Raw genomic sequence first — 24210 nt, 5'->3', positions numbered from 1 at the left:
TTTTGTAAATTTGGTTTTGTCATGGAATATATTGGTTTCTCTGTCTATGTTAATTGGCAGTTTTGCTGGATATAGTAGCCTGGGCTGGCATTTTTCTTGTCTTAGGGTCTGTATGACATCTACCCATTATTTTCTGGCTTTCATAGTCTCTGGTGAGAAGTCTGGTTTAATTCTTATAGGTCTGCCTTTATATGTTACTTGACCTTTTCCCCTTACTGCTTTTAATATTTTTTCTTTGTTTTATTCATTTGGTGTGTTGTCTATTATGAGACAGGAGGAATATTTTTTTCTGGTCCAATCTATTTGGTGTTCTGTAGGTCTCTTGTATGTTTATGGGGTCTTTAGGTTAGGGAAGTTTTCTTCTATAGTTTTTTGAATGTATTACTGGCTCTTTAAGTTGGGAGTCTTCACTCTCTTCTATACCTATTATTCTTAGGTTTGATCTTCTTATTGCGTCCTGGATTTACTGGATGTTTTGGGCTAGGAGCTTTTTTTGTGTTTTATATTATCTTTAATGGTTGTGTTGATGTTTTCTATGGAATCTTCTGCCCCCGAGATTCTCTCTTCTATTTCTTGTATTCTGTTTGTGATGCTTGCACTTATGTCTCCTGATCTCTTTCCTAGGTTTTCTGTCTCCAAGGTTTTTGCCCTATGTGTTTCCTTTATTGTTTTTATTTCCATTTTTAAATCCTGGATAGTTTTGTTCCATTCCTTCTCCTGTTTGGTTGTGTTTTCCTCTAATTCTTTAAGGGATTTTTGTGTTTCCTCTTTAAGGGCTACTACTTGTTTACTTGTGTTGTCCTCTATTTCCTTAAGGGAGCTATTTATGTCCTTCTTAAAGTCTTCCATCATCATCAGAAATGTGATTTTATATCTAAATCTTGCTATCCTGGTGTGTTTGGAAATCCATTATTTGCTTTGGTGGGAGAGCTGGGCTCTGATGATGCCAAGTTGTCTCGGTTTCTGTTGCTTAAGTTCCTGAGCTTGCCTCTCATCATCAGATTGTCTCTGGTGTTAGCTTGTCTTGCTGTCTATGACAGTGGCTTGATCCTCCTGTAGGTCTGTTTATCAGCACTCCTGTATACCTGTTTTCTTTCAGCCTTTTCTGGGAACCAAAACTCTGCTTTTAGGTGTGTAGGCACTCCTAGCGATGGGCTTTGAGCTCTCGGCACAGGCAGAAACCCAAAGGGTCCTGCCTCTGGTGCTCCTAGGTTCCTGTGCCCAGGGTGCACAGATGGCACTAGGCAATTCCCTTTTGGGTTGGGAATGTGGGCAGATAGTAGTCTCCTCTCAGTTCTCAGGATTATCTGTAGTTCTGAGGGTCCAGCTCTCTTCCCTATGGGATTTTGGTGCAGTAAGCTGTGGGCCTGGTTCAATTCAGTTCTGGGTGCAGGCAGAAACTAGTAGGTTCCTGCTGCTGACTGCTCCTATGTCCCTATATCTGGAGGCCACCATGTTGCTTCCTCTTGGGCCAGGAATGTGAGCAGAAGAGGCAGTCTCCCCTGAGGTTTCAGGATTGTCCCCACTTCTGTCTCTCTACCCCCCGTGTAGTACTCTTTTGAATGAATTACACATTTAAAATGTATTTAACTAAATACCTACCTCCTCATATGACATTGAGGAGGAGGGGATTGGTTAAGACACAACCAGATGTACCAATATGGATGAGGTAAAGCTCACTATTCTCTATTACAAGATAAAGATCTATAGCAAATTAAGACTGCTTTGATTTCAGAATTGTTCCTTACCAGGGATAAACACCCCTGTCACATACCCCACCTTGAAAACACAGGTATCAAGTGAGAAATACTAAGAATACTTACTAGGTTATATTTATAGACACACATACACACACACACACATGCACAAACACACATGTATGTATTCACATATATTGACATATATCATATGTACGATATAGTATATATCAACAAAACTTTAAAACTAAAGATGGTAGAAATTTGTGAGTTAGTGGAGTATGAAAGGGGCTGAGAGAGTTCTGTAAGTATAGTATACAGGTATATTCAAAAAGTACTAAATTAATAAGTATAAACAAAAAAGATGTGAAATAAGTTCAGTAGAGTATTTCATAGTATGTTCAGGTTTTACCTCTTCGTGTTTTTTTATACATTTATGATTTTCACTAAAAGTTAAGTATATTAATAAACCCTAGTTCTCACATACCATCTTCCCAATAAATAACTCGCCAATAAAGATAGGAACTACTTTTGAATGAACGAATAGAGTTATTGGAGTTAAATGACATCACAGATCAAATAGACCTTGGACACAATCAATATAGGCCATCAAAACACTATAGAACAAATTTTCTTCTCAATAGTATGTGAGCATTCTCTAACATAAGTCATATATTGTGACACAAAGCAAGTGTCAACAAATATGGAAGAGTTAAAATAAATGCTTGTAAAATTTCTAAACACCACAGGATGAAGCTGGAAATCAACAATAAGAGAGAGTGCAAGTAATATACAGAGATTAAGCCAGAAATACTCAGTGGTGAATATGCCATTTAAAAGAGTTGAAGATGTAAATTCTAAATGAAATGACAACTAAAATGTAGCATAAAAAGATTTATGGATCTAACTGATGGGAGTCCTAATAAAAAAGGAAGTTTAGTTACATGCACTCACTTTGAAAGATCTGAGAAGTCTCAAATAAGTGCAAATGTACTTTAAGACTTTTGAAAAAGAACAAGACAAATAACAAATCAGCACAACAAATAACTCATATCAGGAGAAAAAAATAAATGAAGTAGAAACATGTACTGGCTTTTGATATGAATAATATAAACAAATTCTTAGACAAACTTAGCACAAAAAAGAGAAAACATAAAATAATATTAGATATGTAAAGGGAAATATTATTATAGCTAAAAATTGAATTGAGAATAATAAGAATATACCTTAAAATTTATATTCCACTATTTTGAAAACTTACAAAAACTAAATGAATTTTAGGTGCATATGATATACCACAGTTAAACTAGAATGAAACAAAAATACCTACAACAAGCAATGAATATTTGAAGAACAAGAAAATATCTCAAAACTAATGTAAGTATTGGCCAGATTAATTTATCAATGAATTCTACCACATAATTTAAAAATGAATGACAAATGTTGCTTAGATGAATCCATAAAATGCAAAAGGGAAGAATACTCTTTTTATGAATCCAGTGTTACTCTGTCACCAAAACCATATAAAGAGACAACAATAAACAAAATTATAATCTAATGTCACTGATGAACATAGATACTTTAATTCTTAATAATATATGTACATCCCAAATTCAAGAACATAATGCAGTATTATCCAGGAATAAAGGGAAAAGTATAAATAGTATGATACAATGGTAAGGCAAAAAGGAAGACATGGTAAAGGGGGAAATACAGGAATGTTTAAATTCTACTAAAGGCATTTTGAGGAGTCATGTTGATACCAACTTACTCTTAAAATATCCATACATATAAGAGGAATTTAAGTCAAATCACTATATAATATGAATAGTTGGAGTGATAAGGTTCCAACTAGACATCACTACATCACTTGCTACCAGTAAAGTGTTCATTATGAGGCTTACATATTTTTGAGTTATTGATTAAAATAATCTAAAAGATTATTTTAGACCACACCCCAAACATTACAGGCATGTGCTATTGACTACACTCCAAAATCTGATTAAGATCCTATTACAGAAGAAACCATAAACTTATCATTGAAGAAATCAAGCTGTTGCTAACTAGAATCTTCACTACTGACTAGTGTTCCCAGTGTTGGAAAGTACTTCACCTGCTATCAGAGGAGAAAAGAAACTAGCTACAATTCTCCTGAACTACAACTGTGTCCTTTCTGGAAAGTTATATTGTTGCAATAATGCCAGAAATGCTACAGGACTAACTGTGGTGGTTTGAATATTCTTGGCCCAGGCAGTGACACTATTAGGAGGTGTGGCCTTGATAAGAGTAGGTGTGGCCTTGATAAGAGTAGGTGTGGCCTTGTTGGAGGAAGTGTGCCACAATGGGGGTGAGCAATGAATCTCTACTTCTAACTGCCTTGGAAAGAATCTCCTCCCAGCCTTCAGATGAAAATATAGAACTCTTAGTTCCTTCTGCATCATGCTAATGTCATGATGATTATAAACTGAATTTCTGAACCTGTAAGCCAGTCCCAATTAAATGTTGTCCTTATAAGAGTTCTCTTGGTCATGGTGGCTGTTCACCTTAACTAAGACAGAACTAAGCAAAACCCTAAGGCAAAAGTTGATGCCAAGAGTGAGGTATTGCTGTGATAGGCCTGATCATTTTTTTGTTTGGAATAATGTGTATTTGCAGACTTTGGATTTGGAAAGCAATGGAATACTTTAAGTGGAGCATAATGGATGATCCTAGTAGAAATATAGAAGACATTTTTCTGCTGAGAGTGGTTTGAACCGTGCAGATCAGGCCCAAAAGATTTCAGTGGAAAAGAATTGCAGTATGTGGCCTAGAGACTGTTTTGTGGTATTTTGGTGAGAAATGTGGCTGCTTCATTGCTCTTGTCTGAAGAGTCTACCTGAGGCTGAGATAAAGAGATTTATATAAATTGCATTAATAAAGGAAGTCTCAAAAAAAAAACAGCAGAGACTTTGTTGTCTGATTTAGTTTCATGAAGAGCATTCTTTTGAGATATAGCATGTTTAAAAAGAAAAAAAAATGAAATGCATTGCTCCAATAATATTAAAGGGGCACCAGGAAGTAAATAGAGCTGAATCCTGAGGTCAATGCCACCCTGGGACAAAGCAATTTCTAGGTGAAGAAAAACTTAAGTCCAGGTGTGGTGGTACATACCTTTATTTCCAGCATTCTTAAGACAGAGCCATGAAGATCTCTGAGTTCAAGGTCAATCTACAGAGCAAGTTCAGGACAGCCAAGCCTAGGCAGTGAGGAATTTGGAAAACAGAAAGAATAAGGGGTGAAGGGGTATTGTGTGTGTGTGTGTGTGTGTGTGTGTGTGTGTGTGTGTGTGTGTGTGTGTGTGTGTGAGAGAGAGAGAGAGAGAGAGAGAGAGAGAGAGAGAGATTCAGTCCCTAACAGCAGAAACCAGCAGCTTCAGCAATGCTACTCTAAGCTTTATACTCAACAATAGAAGGGACTACTGGGAAAACTGATCCTGGCTAGCTGGAGCTAAGAAATTATCAGTTGACATCCTCTGGGAAATGTTTTCTGAGATCACAAAGAAACTGTTCCAGAGATAGCCAAGGTTGTATCTTGTGCTGCAGCTGGACTTGACAATGTGTAAGAATCATCCAGGTGGTACTGGTTTTGAAATTATTAAGAGTTCATGAAGAGCCTCATGCTGAGGCATGGAAGTATGAGACACTGCCATGGGTAGGGCACTGGTGAAGGTGCAGCTTCAGTTGTAGTTGATGGCCCAGGACTGAGAGGGGTCATGCAAAGAAACTGAGGTTTGGCATCATGAAGGGAGCCTATGAGAGACTACTGCTGAAGAATACTTTCAGGTGAAAACTCCAGAGAATTGGATGACACAGGCCAGTACAATTGATGACCACCAAGAACAGCAGCAGCAGCAGTGGAATCGAGTCAATGAGAGCTTACAATGCTACAAAGGGAAGAGCTTGAGAATACATGTAAGTCATTTGAATGAGCCCCAAAATCATGTGTGAATCCCAGACACTGGGAGCAGAAGCTGTGAAGTTGAAGTTGACATGGAAACTCCAAGGTGTTAAGATGCCAGAGCTGTGGGATTCTTGCCAAGGAAAGCTGCTAACAGGGAGTAGAACCAGTTGATGAGGAAGAAGTTTGTTGGAGTCAACAAAGATGAGAAAGAAATTATATATCTGAAGACTGTTTTGACATCAGACATGGTGATGGAGAGGTTAGAGTTTGCTCAATTGGTTTCCTGTCTTGCTTTGGGGATTACAGGTAAGTGATTGGCTGAATTTCAGAAGAGACTTTGAACTTTGAACTTTTAACATTGTTGTGACTGCTATAGAATATGGGGACTTTGGAAGTTGGACTAAATGTGATTTTTAGTATGCTATGGGTAGTTATAGCCCCTATAGACTCATGTGTTTGAACAAGTGTATAGGGCCCAGGGAGTGGAATGTGGTGGTTTGAATATGCTTGAATCAGGGAGTGGCACTCTCTGGAGTTGTAGCATTGTTGAAGCAGATGTGGCCTTATTGGAGAAAGTGTATTACTGTGGGGGTGGGCAATGAGACTCTCCTTTAACCATGTGGGAGCCAGTCTTCTCCTAGTTGCCTTTAGATAAAGATATAGAATTCTCAGCTCCTCATCTACCATGCCTACCTGGATTCTGCTATATTCCTGCCTTGATGATAATGGATTAAACCTCCAAAGCTGTAAACCAGCCACAGTTCAATATTGTCCTTATAAGAGTTGCCTTGGTCCATCTGTCTGAAACACAAACTAATATACCAGAATCTTTTTCCATTTTTAATTTGATTTGCCAAAATCTATGAAGTGGAACCTACATTTGAATAGTGAGATAAACATCCTGACACTATATATGTCGTGGGCCCTAACAGAAAACCTGCTACTATTATTTTGATAATTGAAAATAGGAAAGCATTCATTTGAATATTCAATTCTAGCTATAGATGAGAACATTATTAAAGTAGACAATGTGCAGAATGTGAAAGTTCTTGGAACATGTAGTCCTAAGGAAGATATCTTTGTGAAACCACTTCTCTCCAATGTGTTCCAGAATTTATGTGGAAGAAAGATGAAAGATTGATCAGGGTAATGCACTAAATTTGTAAGGGCATGGTTTTTCTGGAGATGTCTGCAGCAATTGTCCCAGAAGGCAAGTTGTAAAGGAAAAACTGTGTGCATGTGTCATTTATCCATGGATTCAAGCAAAGCTGGGAAGGGGCTAGTGACATGGTCACCTTCCAGGGCAAAATGTGGTAGAATAAAACTACATGCACCTGGTGTGTGTGTGTGTGTGTGTGTGTGTGTGTGTGTACATGCACACACATGTGCGTGCATATATGTTCATATATTGTCACACAGCAGAACATTGTGTAAATTTACAAGACACGTGAAGTTCTTGTCTTTCACCATGTTGAGTCCAGGGTTTGAACTCAGATCAATGCTTAGAGGTAAGGACCTTAATCTGCTAAGCCCCTCTCTGTCTTCCTCATCCCCATTTTGAACAGTTTTAAATATAATTGTTTCCATGATTTATTTCTCAGAATCTTTGTCATGATTTTTATACACTGTAAATCCTACTGATTTTCTGAAAATATTCATAATCTCTCAATAATTTTCTGGTGACTACAAGCACTATAGAGGATAGGAATGGAGAGAATAGATTTTCTTGTTTTGTTTCTGAATTTAGTGGAAAATATTTTAGGATTTTCTCCTCTTAGCATGATGATGGATCTAGGTTTGTCATGTATACTCTTTATTAAGTTGATATAGATTCCTTCAATTCCTACAGTTCAAGACCTTTATCATGAAGGAATGTTGGGTCTCTTCAAAGGCATTTGCTGCATCTCTTGAATGATCATAGGTTACTAAGGTTCACATATATAATATATTATATTACTTGCAAATATTTAACCATTCTTTTATCTTTGGAATAAATCTAACTTTATTATATGAAATAATATTTAATAAGTGTTTTAAAACATGTATACAAATATTTTGATTACATTATTTCCCCTTTCTAAACTCCTCCAAGATATTACCCTTTAATTATCCAACAAACTTCATCACTCAAATATCATGGAGAGCTCCTAAGCACATTACCTACTATGAAGTATGACTTGTATACCTAGTATCACTCCATTGAAGATAAACAATTTCCATCTCCCAGGAAGTATAAATGGTTAATAGCTTCTTGACTAGTGATGGGACTTTGTTTTCAGTACCACTTTTTCATGCTTTGATTTTGTCTTGCTTGAACTTGTACATATACACATGCCGTCATGGATTCTGTTGAGTTCATATGTGCATCAGCCTTGCTGATTCTGGTAAAGAAACTTTGGAACACATGGCACTGGAGAAAATTTCCTGAACAAAACACTAAGATCGAGAGTCAACAAATGGGACCTCATAAAACTGCAAAGCTTCTGTAAGGCAAAGGACACTGTCATTAGGACAAAACAGCAACCAACATACTGGGAAAAGATATTCAAAAACATCTTTACAAAATATACAAAGAACTCCAGAAGTTAAACACCAGAGAACCAAATAACCATATTAAAAATTGGATACAGAGCTAAATAAAGAATTCTCAGCTGAGGAATATCAAATGGCTGAGAAGCACCTAAAGAAATGTTCAACATCCTTAGTCATCAGGGAAATTCAAATCAAAACAACCCTGAGATTCCATCTCTCACCAATCAGAGTGGCTAAGATCAAAAACTGAGCTGACAACAGATGCTGGTGAGGATGTGGAGAAAGAGGAACACTCCTCCACTGTTGGTGGGATTGCAAACTGGTACAACCCCTCTGGAAATCAGTCTGGAGATTCCTCAGAAAATTGGACATTGCACTCCCTGAGTACCCAGCTTTACTTCTTCTGGGCATATACCCAAATGATGCTCTAACATAAAACAATGATACATGTTCATCTATGTTCATAGAAGTTTTATTTATAATAGCCAGAAGCTGGAAAGAACTCAGATGCCCTTCAATAGAGGAATGGGTACAGCAAATGTGGTACATCTACACAATGGAATACTACTCAGCTATCACAAACAATGACTTCATGAAATTCATAGACAAATGAATAGAACTAGAAAATATCATCCTCAGTGAGTTAAGCCAATCACAGAAAAACACACATGGTAAACACTCACTGATAAGTTGATATTAGCCCAAAAGCTCGAATTACCCAAAATACAATCCACTGACCACATGAAGCTCAAGAAGAAGGATAACCAAAGTATGGATGATTCATTCCTTCTTAAAAGGGGAAACAAAAATATTCAGAGGAGGGGTTATGGATACAATGTTTGGAGCAGAGACTGAAGGAATGGCCATTCGGAGATTGCCCCCATGTGGGTATACAACTCGTATACATACAACCACTGATACTAGATAATACTGATAAAGCCAAAAGTGCATGCTGACAGGAGCCTGAAATAGCTGTCTCCTGGGAGGCCCAGGGAAAGCATGTCAAATACAGAGGTGAATGCTAAGAGTCAATCATTGAACTGAGAACCACGACCTGTCAGAGGAATTAGAGAAAGGGAAAGAGCTGAAAGGGCTTGTAACTCCATAAGAACAACAATACTAACCCACCAGAGCTCCCAGGGACTAAACCACTACCCAAAGACAACACTTTGACAGACCCATGGCTCTGGCTGCATATGTAGCAGAGGATGGCCTTGTTGGGCACCAATAGGAAGAGAAGCCCTTGGTCCTGCCAAGGGTGGACCCCCTGCCCCCAGTGCAAGGTAATGTCATGGGGGTGGGAAGGGGAATGGTTGAGGAGGGGGAATACTCTTATGGAAGAAGGGGAGGCAGATGGGGTAGGGGGTTTAGGAATTAACATTTGAAATGTAAATAAAAATATACAAATAAAAAATTAGTGGAAAAAAAAAAGAAAAATGTGCCCTTACCAACTTACTCTCTCTGTCGCTACACTTGCCCTAAATTTAGTGGCTAGTCCCACCTAACCCTTGCCAAACATCCTTGGCCACCTGTGTGTAGTGGTGGCCACAGGCCCTAGGTCCCCATGAAACCTCGCATGGTTGCTGTGTTCTTCTCCCTCCAAACCATGGCAGAAACTCCTCTCCTCTTTGCATCTGCCTTGTTCTTCCTGGAACACGGAAGTCCTGCCTGTACCTTCTACCCAACATTTGACTCTGGCTTTCTTTACTCACAAATCAAGAATGAATTGGCGAACAAAACATTAGCAGCAGAACTGACCCCTTAATCTCATATTTTCTGTCCAATAAAAAATAAAAAAACCTCTTCTCCCTGATATAAATTGAACAAAACCATAACAATCATGTAAATTAAACAGTATGATATGCAAATTACATCCAGTCCATCATATTTATAAATTAAAGTACTCTTATCATTGCTACCAGCACTTCTGATTCTATCCCTAGATTATGTTTAGATATTAGCGTGTAGCACCACCTGAAAACCTTGTCATCCACCCTATAAATTCTCTCTCTCTCTCTTTCTCTCTCTCTCTCTCAATGTTAAATAACCTGAGTTTAGTTATGAGACTAAAACTTGTCTTTAACCCCAGAAATCTTAGAATAATTCAAACATTACCTAGGGACTACCTGGACAACCCCTTAATTCCTCAAAACCTTGGAGCATCCGTCTTTGGTTTTCTGGCCCAGGATCATCAGACAGACCTTGCAAAGCAGAATCATTAAGCACTGCTCACTTTGTCTTACCAAAGCCAACAGTGGTCTATGTTGCATGTGTTCTTCTTATGTAAAGTGTTTGTCTGAAGATAAAATAGGCAATTTCTGCCCAGTGACTACCTTGCCACAATAAGGCACCTCACCTGGAGGTGAAGATGCTCAATATCTTCTTTGAACCAAGGAGTGGTGTTTTCAGGAGCAGATATGTCTAATGTCAACTGATTAAAAAGCATTAAATGTTACATTTTGTAGATTTCTGACATTTTTGAAGAAGAATATATTATATATTATACATATTATATGTTTTAATTATATAATATTATTTTATAATATAATTATATATTATTTATATATAAACTATTAAAACTTGACTACTAAGTCATTTCTAATTTACATATTTCAAACACATCTTTTTATAATTAAATCAGAATCTAACTTAACCATGAGTTTCCTCTCTGACCCTTAACTCACATTGCACAATCATCTAAAAATAGTTTGTAATAGTAGTTATAGAAGGACAGAATCTAAGGTGTATATTCTTAAATGAGTTGCAAAGGCACAACGCTTATCTAAAAATAACAATATTAATTCCAAATTTTGTATTAATATGAGAAATTGATACCAATGAATACCTTAAATCTGTATCAAATTATATTCTGTACCAATGTAAAAACTTAAAACTTCAACCTTGCATTAATTATAAAGATTTCTACCAATTAAGATTGTGGTTATGCAATCAATTCTACCTATTTTCTCCCTATTCAAAATTATAACCATCTCCAAATTATCCCTTAAATCACAACATTTTTATAATTTGAAATATAACTGTTACCAGAGCCCCAAACCCAGGGAATTGTGCTGAAAACTCTCTTCTGGTTGAACAGGGGTGAAGAAAAATTCTTCAAAGGGAAGCAAGAGGAAAATTAGAAAATTTGTTTAGACATTAAGAATGCTAACATTAGCATCTGTTATCTATTCTTTATATGCTTAGAAGGCTCAGGGCTTGATTTAAGTTCTGACTGGATCCACTTGAAAGGGTCCAAGCAGGATAATTCAGCATCTCTGAGAATGAATCTCACTAAAGCTGTGCATTCTGTAATATATAAATCTTACAACAGATATCCTTATGGATACACAGATTATTTAGCAATGAAATTCTGCTCCTTGTTTGAGCATGTGAAAGACGGGTATCCAGTTCTCTTGAATTTTTCTAGTTCTTCAGAGGTCTCTCCTTGTCATATCTGATCCACATCACTCTGGAAGGAGTCCAGAGTCTATACTCTATTCTTGTCAACATAAATGGAGAGCCTTTCTCTCAAAATAGTATGTCCTTGGTTCAGAAACTGGAAGTCATTGAACTTTTAGCTTAACCTCACTCTTAGAGGAATATAATATGACCATAAAATGCAAAATCACATGTATTTTGAATAATTAAAACAATTGAAAGCATATAAAGCAATCTAAAGAAATGTTATCTGTTGAGACAGTGCTCCTACTGTCCAATGTCCCAATCTTCCATGAGATCAAGTCCTCAATTACATATTCAATATCTCTGTCTACCTACTGCATGAGGCTATTTTCCAGCTCTCTCTTTATATAATTTTCAAGGACTAAATTCCTGCTGTCTGGGATAGGTTATGCATCCTTACCCCTGTTTACTGTATAAGCCTATTCTAGGCTTCTAATCTATCATGACCGGAATATTGATCACAGAATTCCTGTGGTGCCCACATTCAAAGACTTTGAGTATTATCTTGGAAAGACCTTATTAAATCTTCCCTAAAGCATTTTTTCTTCAATTTCCCTTCTATCCTTAAAAACAATTAAATTTCATTTATCTCTATTTCATTCATCTGCTTGTTGGAGGCCAGTAGTCTTTCTTTGCCAGGAAATCTTCTCTCTATTCACAGCAGGGTCTCCTAGAGCCTGAGTCTCCAATGAGTTCTTTTCTTTCTTTCTTTTTTTTTTCCCCGGAGCTGGGGACCCGAACAGGGCCTTGTGCTTGCCTAGGCAAGCGCTCTACCACTGAGCTAAATCCCCAACCCACTGTGTTCTTTTCTTAAGGGTGCTTACACTGGAGTACACCACAAGGCAAACTCTTTTCCCCAGAAATCAATTTTCCTCTCTTCCTACACCTGTATTACTCTGTGTGTGTGATTAATCCAAGAATTTCTAAATTATTAGTGGATTTTTGCCTCTCATGTTACCTGCCGTCAGTTGCATGCACTTTTAAGCTACTAACTTTAGCTCCAGGACCAGCTAAGCTATCAGCCTCCACCTGACTTCCTTTAATTCTTGGACAACACACACACACACACACACACACACACACACACACAGAGAGAGAGAGAGAGAGAGAGAGAGAGAGAGAGAGAGAGAGAGAGAGAGAGAGAGAGTTTTTTTACAATTTACCTTCTTGGCAAAATTGCTGGGGGCAGATATCTTCTACCTAGAAAAGTGTGCCCTTCAAAGGATAATAGATGGAAAACTCCAACACAAGGAGGGAAACTACACCCTAGAAAAAGCAAGAAAGTAATCTCCTTGTAATGAAACCAAAAGAAGAGAGACACACAAACATAATTCCACTTCTAACAACAACAACCACCATCACCACAATAACAACAACAAAACAGGAGACAACAATCGCTTTTTCTTAATGTCTCTTGGTATCAATGGACTCAATTCCCCAATAAAAAGACATAGACTAACAGACTGGATACGTAAAGAGGACCCAGCATTTTGCTGCATATGGAAACACACATCAGTGACAATGACAGACACTACTTCAGAGTAAAAGGTTGGAAAACAATTTTCCAAGCAATTGGTCCCAAGAAACAAGCTGGAGTAGCCATTCTAATATTGAATAAAATCAACTTTCAACAAAAAGTTATCAAAAAAGGTAAGGAAGGACATTTCATATTCATCTAAGGAAAAACACCAAGGTGAACTCTTAATCCTAAATATCTATGCTACAAACACAAGGGCACCTACATTCATAAAAAAGAAACCTTACTAAAGCTCAAAGCACACGTTACAACTCACAAAATAGTAGGAGATTTCAACACTCCACTCTAATCAATGGACAGATCATGAAACAGAAACTAAGCAGACACACAGAGAAAATAACAGAAGTAATGAGCCAAACGGATTTAACAGATATTTATAGAACATTTCATCCTAAAACAAAAGAATATACCTTCTTTTCAGCACCTCATGGTACCTTCTCCAAAACTTAGTATAAAATCGGTCATAAAACAGGCCTCAACAGATACAAGAAGATAGAAATAATTCCACAGACTAAGCCTGGTCTTCAATAACAACAATAATGACAGAAAGCCCGCATATACAGGGAATATCATCTATTCAATTATAACGTGATCAAGGAAGAAATAAAGAAATTAAAGACATTTTATAATTTAATGAAAATTAAGGCACAATATACCTAAACATATGGGACACAATGAAAGCAGTGCTAAGAGGAAAACTAATAGCTCTGAGTGCTTTCACAACGAAACAGGAAAGAGCATACCTTAGAAGTTTGACAGCACACTTAAGAGCTCTAGAAGAAGAAAAAAAGCAAATACACCCAAGTGGAGTAGAAAGCAGGAAGTAATCAAACTCAGGGCTGAAATCAACCAAGTAGAAACAAAAAGGACTATACAAAGAATCAACGAAACCAGGAACTGGTTCTGTGAGAAAATCAACAAGATAGATAAACCCTTAGCTAGAATAATTGGAGGGCACAGGGATTGTATCCAAATTAAAAAAATCAGAAATGAAAAGGGAGACATAACAACAGAATCTATGGAAATTCAGGAAATCATCAGATCCTACTACTGAAGCCTATATTCAACAAAACGGGAAAATCTGGATGAAATTGACAATTTTCTAGATTTCCTTCTGCCCAGATAAATTAGCCTCTGGCTTTCTTTCCTGACACATCAAGAACGAATTGAGGAACAAAACCTTACCATCAGAACCCCCCTCTTTACACATACACCCACCACATACAAAATAAATAAATGTAATAAAATAACTTTAGAACAAAATATAAGCAAGTAAATCACATTTTGAAAATAGTGAAAATTGAAGAAGACACTAAACGATGTATAGACCTTCCTGTCTTTATGAATTAGAAGTATTAATCTTGTGAAAATGGTCATTCTACCAAAAGCAATCTATTGATTAAAGATAATACAAAAAAGCAATCTATTGAAAAAAAAAAAAGATAATACAAATATTCAGAGAAAAACAACTCAAAAAATTCATAAAGTAGCACAAAAGATTAGAATAACCAGCACAATTCCTTGAACAACTAGTACTTCTAGAGCTATTATTATTCTTGGTTTCAAGGAATACTACAAAATCATGGTAAAAAATACAGACATATAGGTAAAGGGAATAGAGTAAAAAACTCAGACATGGAACCATACAATTTCAGTCCTCTGATCTTTCTTTTCTTTTTTCTTTCCTCCTCCTCTCTCTCTCTCTCTCTCTCTCTCTCTCTCTCTCTCTCTCTCTCTCTCTCTCTCTGTCTTCTTTTTTGCAAAGATTCTAAAATCCACAATGAAGAAGAGGTGGATTCTTCTACAAATGGTGCTAGGAAAACAATAAATATATAGAGTAAAACTTGATCCGTGTGTCTTAACCTGCACAGTAATCAATCACAAATGTATCAAAGTGTTTAGTATAAGACCCCAAAATCTTACATTAATACAGAAAAGAGTAGGATGAAATCTTCAAGATAATAGTAAATGCAAATGCAAAGGCTTTTTCGGTAGTTTAGTGACTCAGGAATAGATGTTACAATTAGGAATGCTTATGTTCTGCAAAGGAATCAGTTAAGTGATAACATACAAAATGGGGATCTTAGCCAACTATATAGCTAGTAATAAATCAACATTCAGAGGTTATAAAGAACTCTAAAAACTAAATAAGAATTAAAAACCTAATCAACAAATACAGTAATTAAATAAATAAAAGTTTCATCGAATGAACTAAAGGAAAACAGGACTGGTTTAAAAAAAAATAGTTCAGCTAGTAAAACAGTTGTTGCCACAGCTAATGACCAAACTGAGTTCAATCTTTAGGACTTTAGACAGAAGACTTGAATAGAAATGACTTCCACAAATGTTTTTCTGAGCTCTACATGTGCAAATAAATTGGTAGGTAGATAGATGCAACTACCTCAGTAGATAACAAAGAAACCAAAATTACTTTGTGATTCTTTCATAGCCCAGTCACAGTCATGGTCATTAAGAAAATAAATAATTATAAATACTATTGGGGCTATGGACAAAAGAGAACCTTTGTACACTGCTGGTGGGATTGTAAGCTAGTCTAGTCACTGTGAAAATAAGTCATTCTGCCTTTAAAAATACTAGTAATAAATCTTCTGAATGACTCAAATATATTACTTCTGGGTATTGCCCCAAAGAACTCCAAATCAACACATCATGGGATCAGTGTTGATCACAGCACTATGAATAGCAGCTAAATGATAGAATAGTCTAGGTATTCAACACAGGAGTGGAGAAGAAAATGTGGCCTGCTTACATAATGGGACATTTCATTTAGCCTTAATGAAGAACAAAATCAAAATCAATCATGTTTGTTATGGGAAAATATAAGCAACTGTAGGTAATCATGGGAATTGCAATGCAGAATGACAAATGGATAAACATATATGTTACATATAGATAGAAAAATGCTATCATTACAAACACACACACACACACACCACTCATGATATAAACATGGAAGTAAACAGTCTATAGAGACAAGGGGCATCAATACAAAGGAAGGGCCTAGAAAAGGAAGGATAGGGAAGCTTAAGAGACAGCATATGATAAAAATATATTATATACATATATGGATGTTTGAATAGATAGCTATTAATAAAAATTCATCATGGTTTGAAAACGTTAGTGAATATAGTAACATGCCCATGGAACACACTCCTTATGTAAATTTGATCAAATTATAATGCATATTTACTATATTATGATAAAATTAGTTCTTAGTGGAACTAAGAACCCTCAAGTTCTTAATGTCAGTTGAATTTGCAACCATTATTTTGTATTTTAATTAGATTCTATTAAGAACAAAATGTTTCTGCCATTTGTCTTCATAAAATTTACATTTGAGAATTTACATTAAATTAAAATTCAAATAAAGGAAAGGATAATCTTTTGCTGTCCGTGTGATTGATAATAAGGAAATTGTTGGTAAAATTACAGTATGTTTATTCATCAAGTAATATGTTGGCAGTTAGATGATTAAACAGGGTAAATGGGAGGAGTACATGACAAAAACAAGAGGCTGACTTCATTGTCTCACCCTTTCCTACACAGGCATTAGCTATGCAGATGGGGAGTTTTGATAATAGTGTAGAATGAAGATCAACATAGTTGTGTTCATGTACTAGGGTTAGTGGCAGATGAATTGTTTGCCAAATTGTCTTTAAAGTGATGATGTTCTTTCATGTTAGGATGGATATATGAAAGAAGTTTTACTTTGTTTTCTAATTCACATTTCTGATTCTGTAAAAAAGGAAAGGGGAAAGGAAAACTTGTAAGAGAACTTGAAATCCTAGATCAGCTCTTTGGAAATGGCAGCTTATGAAATCACAACATGCTTTTTTGCTTGTATGTTTTAGATGCAAAATGAAAGACAAAATAGAGAAAAATACTAGGGAAATCTGGAAATACCTTTGTGTTATTTTGTTATTATAGGCAAAGAAAAAGGGAAAGATCTTCAGGGAAAATGTACTAGGTTTCTCTAGAGGGTACATCTTCAAGAACTTAGCCAAAAACAGCAAAAAAAAAAAAAAAAGCAAAACAAAAACAAACAAACCAAAAAACAGTAAAAAGTACATCAATATTTGCCATCAATGCCAGTTTCTAGAGAGCAGACATTTTGCCTGAAACTGTATTATTTCCATGTGCGGTTGGAGGCAGTGAAGGCTCCCAGGAGACTCACAGCCTGCAGTAGTGAGGTGCAAGACCTGTAGAACTGAGGAAGGTAACCATCAATATAATGGGATTGGTCATCGTGGAAAAGAGTCTCTTGGTGGGTGCTTTTGGAACCTAGACAGCACTAAGTGAGAGATACTGACAGTCTGGGGACTTCATTTAATAAGTGTATTTATTTCCGGTATGATTTTTAGCCCAGAATGACAGTTTAAGGTAGTAATACGAGACTTTCCAGGCACAATGTTTACATGATCTACAGCATTTTTTCTCATTGTACTTGTACCACTTTAAGGAGTTTCAGTGTACTTTGCACTGCCCACTGTTGGTGTGCATGAGATAAACTGCATATTGTGGAATGAGCATCCTAATTAAATGAAGTCACCAGCCTGTGAGCATCCTTCCAGTAGATCTGTCTAGATTCCAAACCCAATCACAAAGAGACTCTTCCAAGACAACCTATTGACTTTGTATTGAAAGTTACCACAGGGTTGGGGATTTAGCTCAGTGATAGAGCACTTGCTTAGCAAGCGCAAGGCCCTGGGTTTGGTCCCCAGCTCCAGAAAAAAAAAAAAAAAAAAGAAAAGAAAGTTGCCTTCTTCAACTCCTCAGATTATTGGAATTGAACCCAGTCTTTGTTGTTGAACTTTTTTTTTTTTTTTTTTTTTTTTTTTTTTTTTATCTTCTTCCTTCTCTAGTCTTAGTCCTCTGCTGTCACACTGGCCATTAGCTAAGGTAAGGTCTCCCTTTACATTGAAGAAAATTAAATGTAATAGCAGAGACTATGAGTTGAGTTTATTTTCTTTTTTTTAATAATTTTTATTGGATTTTTTTATTTTCATTTCAAATGTTATTCCCTTTCCCGATTTCCCAGACATAAGCCCCCTATCCCATCCTCCTCCCTTCATCTATAAGGATGTTACCCTCCCCAAGCATCCCCCCCCCACCACATTCCCCTACACTGGGATTTCAGCCTTGGCAGAGATTGGGCTTTTTCACCAGCACGTTAGCTCACATGGCAATCATTTGTAAATGATTTCACAGTGGCAACACGTATGATTCCTCCAGTCTGTGGCTAACGGTTCTCATGGTAAAACACAAAATATTCATTGAAGATATTTACAATTTTTCTTCAAATATATATTTCCATAATTAGGAAATCTTCAACTTTTGGTGTTGTGTTTCCTTTGCCTTTTAATATTTTCTTTGCATAAGAATAGATTTATTTTGTGACTTTTGTAATATTTTGGTTGGAAATCATTTTATTCTATAACAATGTCACATGGAAGCTCCATATAAAAAAGAAAAATAAATCAAGCTGTTTGCTATGACCTGGGAAGAGAAGAGCTTCTTTTATATGCTCAGAAATATGTTGGTGCTAAATTAAGTTTTCATATAACACAGCACAAGAATTACTAGACTTTGGTACTATCAGCTAAAGGTAGTTTGCAGAAGAAACTTAGTAAATTTTTTTGAAAGGTTCTTAGAAGTTGGGGCAACCAATATGTGAATTGCCATAAAAATCAAATGATAAGGTACAGTTCTTTCAGAAAGTTGTCAATAAAGCTTTTTTCACAATCATCTTGAATCCATTCACTTCAAGAACCTTGATTTCAATGTTCGGGAAGACTAATCATTCAACTTTTCGGTACGTATTTCTTTCATTTCTTTGACATACAAAACATGTATGTCTTTCAAAGAAGAAAAAAGAGAAACACAAAGGATGAAAGAAGAAGAGGAAGAAGAGAACACTAGAGATCTCTCTCAGTACTTAAGAACATTTCCTGTTGCAGAGGACCTGAGTTTTGTTCTCTTCAGAGAAACAGCTTTGGGTAGAGATTGTAATTGTTGGCAAAATTTTCAGCCTTTCTTCTCTGGAGAATCCTTTTATGAAGAATATGTTTTCTGGGCGTGAAGAAATAATGGCAGAAACTGTTAATGTTTAAATACAATTTTTAGAAATATTCCTTGATAATTATATAATTCCAAGGTTTTTGTAAATGCTTTATTGGTATGTCAGAAACTTATTGGCTCTCCATACTGAAATAGGAGTGCAACTGTTTACTTTGCTCAGTAATTACTCTGATTAGTACCAAAGAATTGGCCTTTGGAGCATTCAGATTATGTAAATGCATTTGGCTTTGTGCTTCTGAATTGATAACAGGTGTTTTTCCTCTCACTGATCCTGGAATATTTGTACATGCCTGGGTAATGATGCTTCAGAAATGTTTAATTATAACTGTCTTATTTGACGCAGAACTGCTCAAAGGTTTTGGATGGAAGAAAGAGTTCTCAAAAATTCAACAACTATTGGGCCGTGGAACTTTTCCAATGCTGTGATCATATATATGTGAAGGATCGCATAGCCAGCAAATGAGGCTTCTGTGGAAACCTGCATAAAAGACTCACATGCTCTTTTGTTTTCTCTTTACAAAGACAATTAATTCACTTAATTTATTTGTCTAAGTTAAAATGTGTATTGACAATTCATGAAATGAAAGCTCATTGGGTTCTAGCAATTACCTCAGTAGAGCAGCACATAGTAGAAGTCAAGTCCCTGAGCAGGATGATGCTGGAAACTTCTCCAACACTGTATGATGTAAATATGCCACAATGTTTAGAATTTTTCATTAAAACTGCTGTGATGATTGAGCAAAAAAATAAGATAGAAACAGTGCCCATCAGCAGTGACAGGTTGCTTTGGTTACAAAGAAAATGTGATGATGGGGTTTGTAATTTTTAAATTTTTATTGATTTGCTTATATTAAGTATTTTATTTATTTATGTCCCAAGTGTTGCCCCCCTTCTGGTTTCCCCTCAAAGAGTTCTTCCCCCTCATTCTTTCCCTTCACCTCTAAGAGGGTGACCCCTGTAGCCCCTCACCCTGGGGCCTCAAGTATCTACAGGTTTATGTGTATCCCCTCCCACTAATACCAGACAAGGCAGTCAGTCCTCTGTTACACATGTGCCAGGGCCTTAGAACCAGCCTGGATATGCTTTTTGGTTTCTGGCTTAGTCTCTGGGAGCTCCTAGAGGTCCAGGTTACCTAACATTGTTGGTCTTCCTATGGGGTTGCCATCCCCTCTAGTTCCTTCTCCTATCTTTTCCATAGTGATTCCAATATCCTTCAATGCTTTGACTGTGAGTATATGAATCTGTCTCAGCTGTCTGTAGAGCCTCTTGGAGGATAGCCATGCTAGGCTCCTATTTGCAAGTACAACACATCATCAGTATTAGTGTCAGAGTTTGGTGTTCACTCAAGGAATAGGCCTCAAAATAGGCCAGTCACCAGTTGGTCAGTCCTTCGGTCTGTACTCCATTTTTGTTCCTACATTTCTTTTAGACAGGAGCAATTATATGTTGAAAATTTTGTAGATTGGTCAACTTTCTGGAGGTTCTACCCATTCCCCAACCCCAGTAGCTGTATATTTCCATTCATTCTCCTAGCCTTCTGAGCCTATCTCCTGTCTCCTTATTACTTCCCCTCCTACCCAGGTTACACCCATTCTGTTTGCATCCCATGATTATTTTGCCCCCCCTCCTATGTGTGATTTAAACATCATTACTTGGACCATCTGGCTTGTTTAACTTCTTAGGGTGTGTGGGGTGTATCTTCAGGGACTTGAAGTTCTTGTCATACAGATTTTTTGCTTGCTTGGTTTTAGTGATACCAATATAAGATAATTTTTTTCATAAAAGCACTTAACTTCTGTTTTGTATCATGAACTCAAAACAAATGATTAAAGTAAAGATTCAGTCATGGAGGCACAAGGCCTATGATATCAATCTTTAGGAAGTTGAAGCAGGAGGATCTATAAGTTCAGGACCAATCTGGGCTAGAGAGAGATCTAATAACATAACAGTTTATACAATGAAATAGAGACCTGCTCAAATAAAAATATTTTACCAAAATATCATATAAAAACACAGTTTCAAAACCTTAATTTTTAGTCTTTTCATATGAATTTTTCCGTTGTAATAATATCAAAGTCCTACAATGGTATCTTATAAACAGAAGAGTTTTCATGGTGTTTTTCTGTAGTTTATTTGCTGACCCTCTACCTATAAGTGTACTCTTCCACATTTGGTAAAATGAATTTTGCAGCTGTGATTGAGGAAGGCAAGGTGGAGATTCTGTCAGGGTTCACTCTGAGCATTATGATATAATAATCATGTCTTTATGAGCAGAAGCAGGATTATAGAAATAACAAAGCAACTAGAGGCAGAAACACTTGGCAGTGTGGTGCTGCTGGCTGTGAAGATACCAGAGATGAGGAATCATAGAGATCCGGGATCTCTCTGAGCTAGAAAACACATAGATCTACTAAATAGCACATATTCCTGACAATACCTTAGTAAAAGTTTGGAGAGTCTAATGTGGACATCTGACCCTCAGCTTCCTAGAGAAGTACGTGGATATCCTTTTAAGCCAAAAACAGCATGGCAATACAGTAGAACAATGATATGCAAGTAATAAAAGTAGAAATAATTTTGACACAAAAGCTGAAGGATTATTTCGAGTTTATCAAGATCATGTATTAACACAGCAGAGAAACATTATTTTATAATCTAAAGAGCAAGACTTTTATTCTAGTAAAAGTCATCTTGCTAGCTGTTCGTAACTTTTGTCTTTACAGGTAAGCAGCTAGTTCATGGTGTCTCTGTGAAAGTCAGTGAGGCTTCGGCTCTGTCTCTCTTTTCTAATGAATTGGATTTTGGCTCAGACATCACAAGGCTTATCCTTTCCTTAGGAGTTTCATTCACAGCCTATTGTCTCAGGAAAATAACCCCCTTGCCTTGTCTTCCCCACTCCAAGAGGGGACTTCAGTGTGTGAAGCACTGCAGATTGTACCTGCTCCTGACCTTACCTTTGCTGTGTCTAAGGCTCTGTGGGGTTAAACATATTCCTACCCTTATCTTTACAGCCACGCCTTATTTTATCTAGATTCAAGCTGCTTTCATCATCATCATGGAGTCCTAGCCCTGTGTGTGGTTGTATCCCTGAACTTTAGATGAGGTAAACTTTCCTGCAGTGTTCATGTGGTCTTCGGGGCATAAAAACTTACAAGGTCATTACTCACCCCATATTTATACCCTTACAGAATGACTGAAGAATTTTATAATTGTAACTTTGAGTTAGCAATTTATAATGAAATTTGTTAATTCCATCTGTTTAAAGAAATAAAGAATTTTCTTTAGAAGACATGCTATTGAATAATTGAAATTAAAGCATAATTCACTCTCATATACTATCATAGACTGAAACCATGGCAAACATTTAGATTCATAACTAGATCTCTGTGCCCATATAAATTTATATTATCTTAGCTAAAGAAAATTGTGAAGTCTTGGTAAGTTCTCCATTAGTAACAGTGCTAAATTCCATAAAGTCTTACAGAAAACATGCATAATCCTTGTTTAGTTTCATTCTGGGCTTGAGTAAAGCCCTAGATGTGATGCTCTGTGCCTTTGGGGTATGCCTTAACCAGACCAGAACACTAACAAGGCTGAACATGTCATCTGGCCTCTTGGTGACTCTGTGACCTCATTTGTAAATTGAAATATATTGCCACACTGCTGGGAGTATGATGCTGTAATTGGTTCCAGAATTCTCCAGGGAACCTTTCAATCAGAGTATAAAAGATTCCTGGTGCCTGGACCAAATTATCGGAAAAATAACAGTGGGAAGTATGTCTTCACATCTGAAGATCTAAAATTAGCTAGGAAATCTAGCAACTACAGAGAAGGTTAACTTGTACAGCATGTCCAAACAATGGCCCACCTTCCTATATGCAGTTCATTTTTCCTTCTTTCTCATTTTTCATCCTATCAATACTTTCTTTCCTAAAATTTAAATATAACAAAAAATGCTGAGTTCATTGGTAGTTTATTGTCATTCAAAACAACTATTCTTCAAGGAATCTTAACTATTTTATTGTAACGTGAACGAGAGTTTTACATCCACAGCTGATTCTATCTATGTTAGAGTAACCACATTTTCATTAGCATTTCCAAATATAGCTAGGCCTATACCCCAAAGCAGATGGCACCTTACCTGTCAAACTCTTAGCACTACTGAATTTATTGGAAGTCTTTGTATGCACTTTTACAGAGCTCAAACATCAAATATGCATGAAAGAAAATATTAGCTGAATAGCTTAATCCACTCTGAGTTCCCTTTTACACAAGAGCTAAGACGAGCAGGAAAGACAATGCTGAACTATTTCCAAATTCTTTGACTTCTGTCTGAATTGTTAGCCATTCAACAGCCTTAACTTACTTTCAAAGGCTCAAGAATACTTTAAATTGAATGACTTAAATGCCTAACTTAAGCCTGGAACCTGATGATTTTGCCACTCCTCTCTTTTGAGCTCTGGAGACTGACAATTTTGAAGTCTGAACAGAGAGCAAACTGACAGAATTTAGCAAGTATTATGTCTAATAGATGAATGCAGTTGAATGTATAGCTCACAGTTAGCTGGGATGACTGATTGCTTGCATTCACTGTTCCTAGCCTCTTCTACACAAGGCAACATCCTACAACTTCTTGCAGATACTGTTTGATTGAAGTAATTATTAATAAGTCACAGTACACAGTACATAGTCCCTTTGCATGGAAAAAGGACACCATAATAGTCTAATACATAAGACTTTACAAAAATATTTTAAACTATTTTCTTAAAAAAAAACCAGTGAACTAAAAAATATCTGACCGAAAGCCAAAGGCAAGGTTAAAAAGCACAAGTGCTTAGTTACAGGAAGTACATGGTCATTGCTGTCTGCTGGACAAAAGAATAATGCATTTCTAATTCGTGTGGCCTGCTGCTTTGGGACCCAAAGAGTAATCCTTATTTCAAT

The sequence above is a fragment of the Rattus rattus genome, chromosome 1 (genome assembly GCF_011064425.1).
Source record: "Rattus rattus isolate New Zealand chromosome 1, Rrattus_CSIRO_v1, whole genome shotgun sequence".
NCBI lineage: Eukaryota > Metazoa > Chordata > Mammalia > Rodentia > Muridae > Rattus > Rattus rattus.
The sequence above is the reverse complement of the archived record's forward strand: the minus strand, read 5'-3'. Positions refer to the sequence as shown.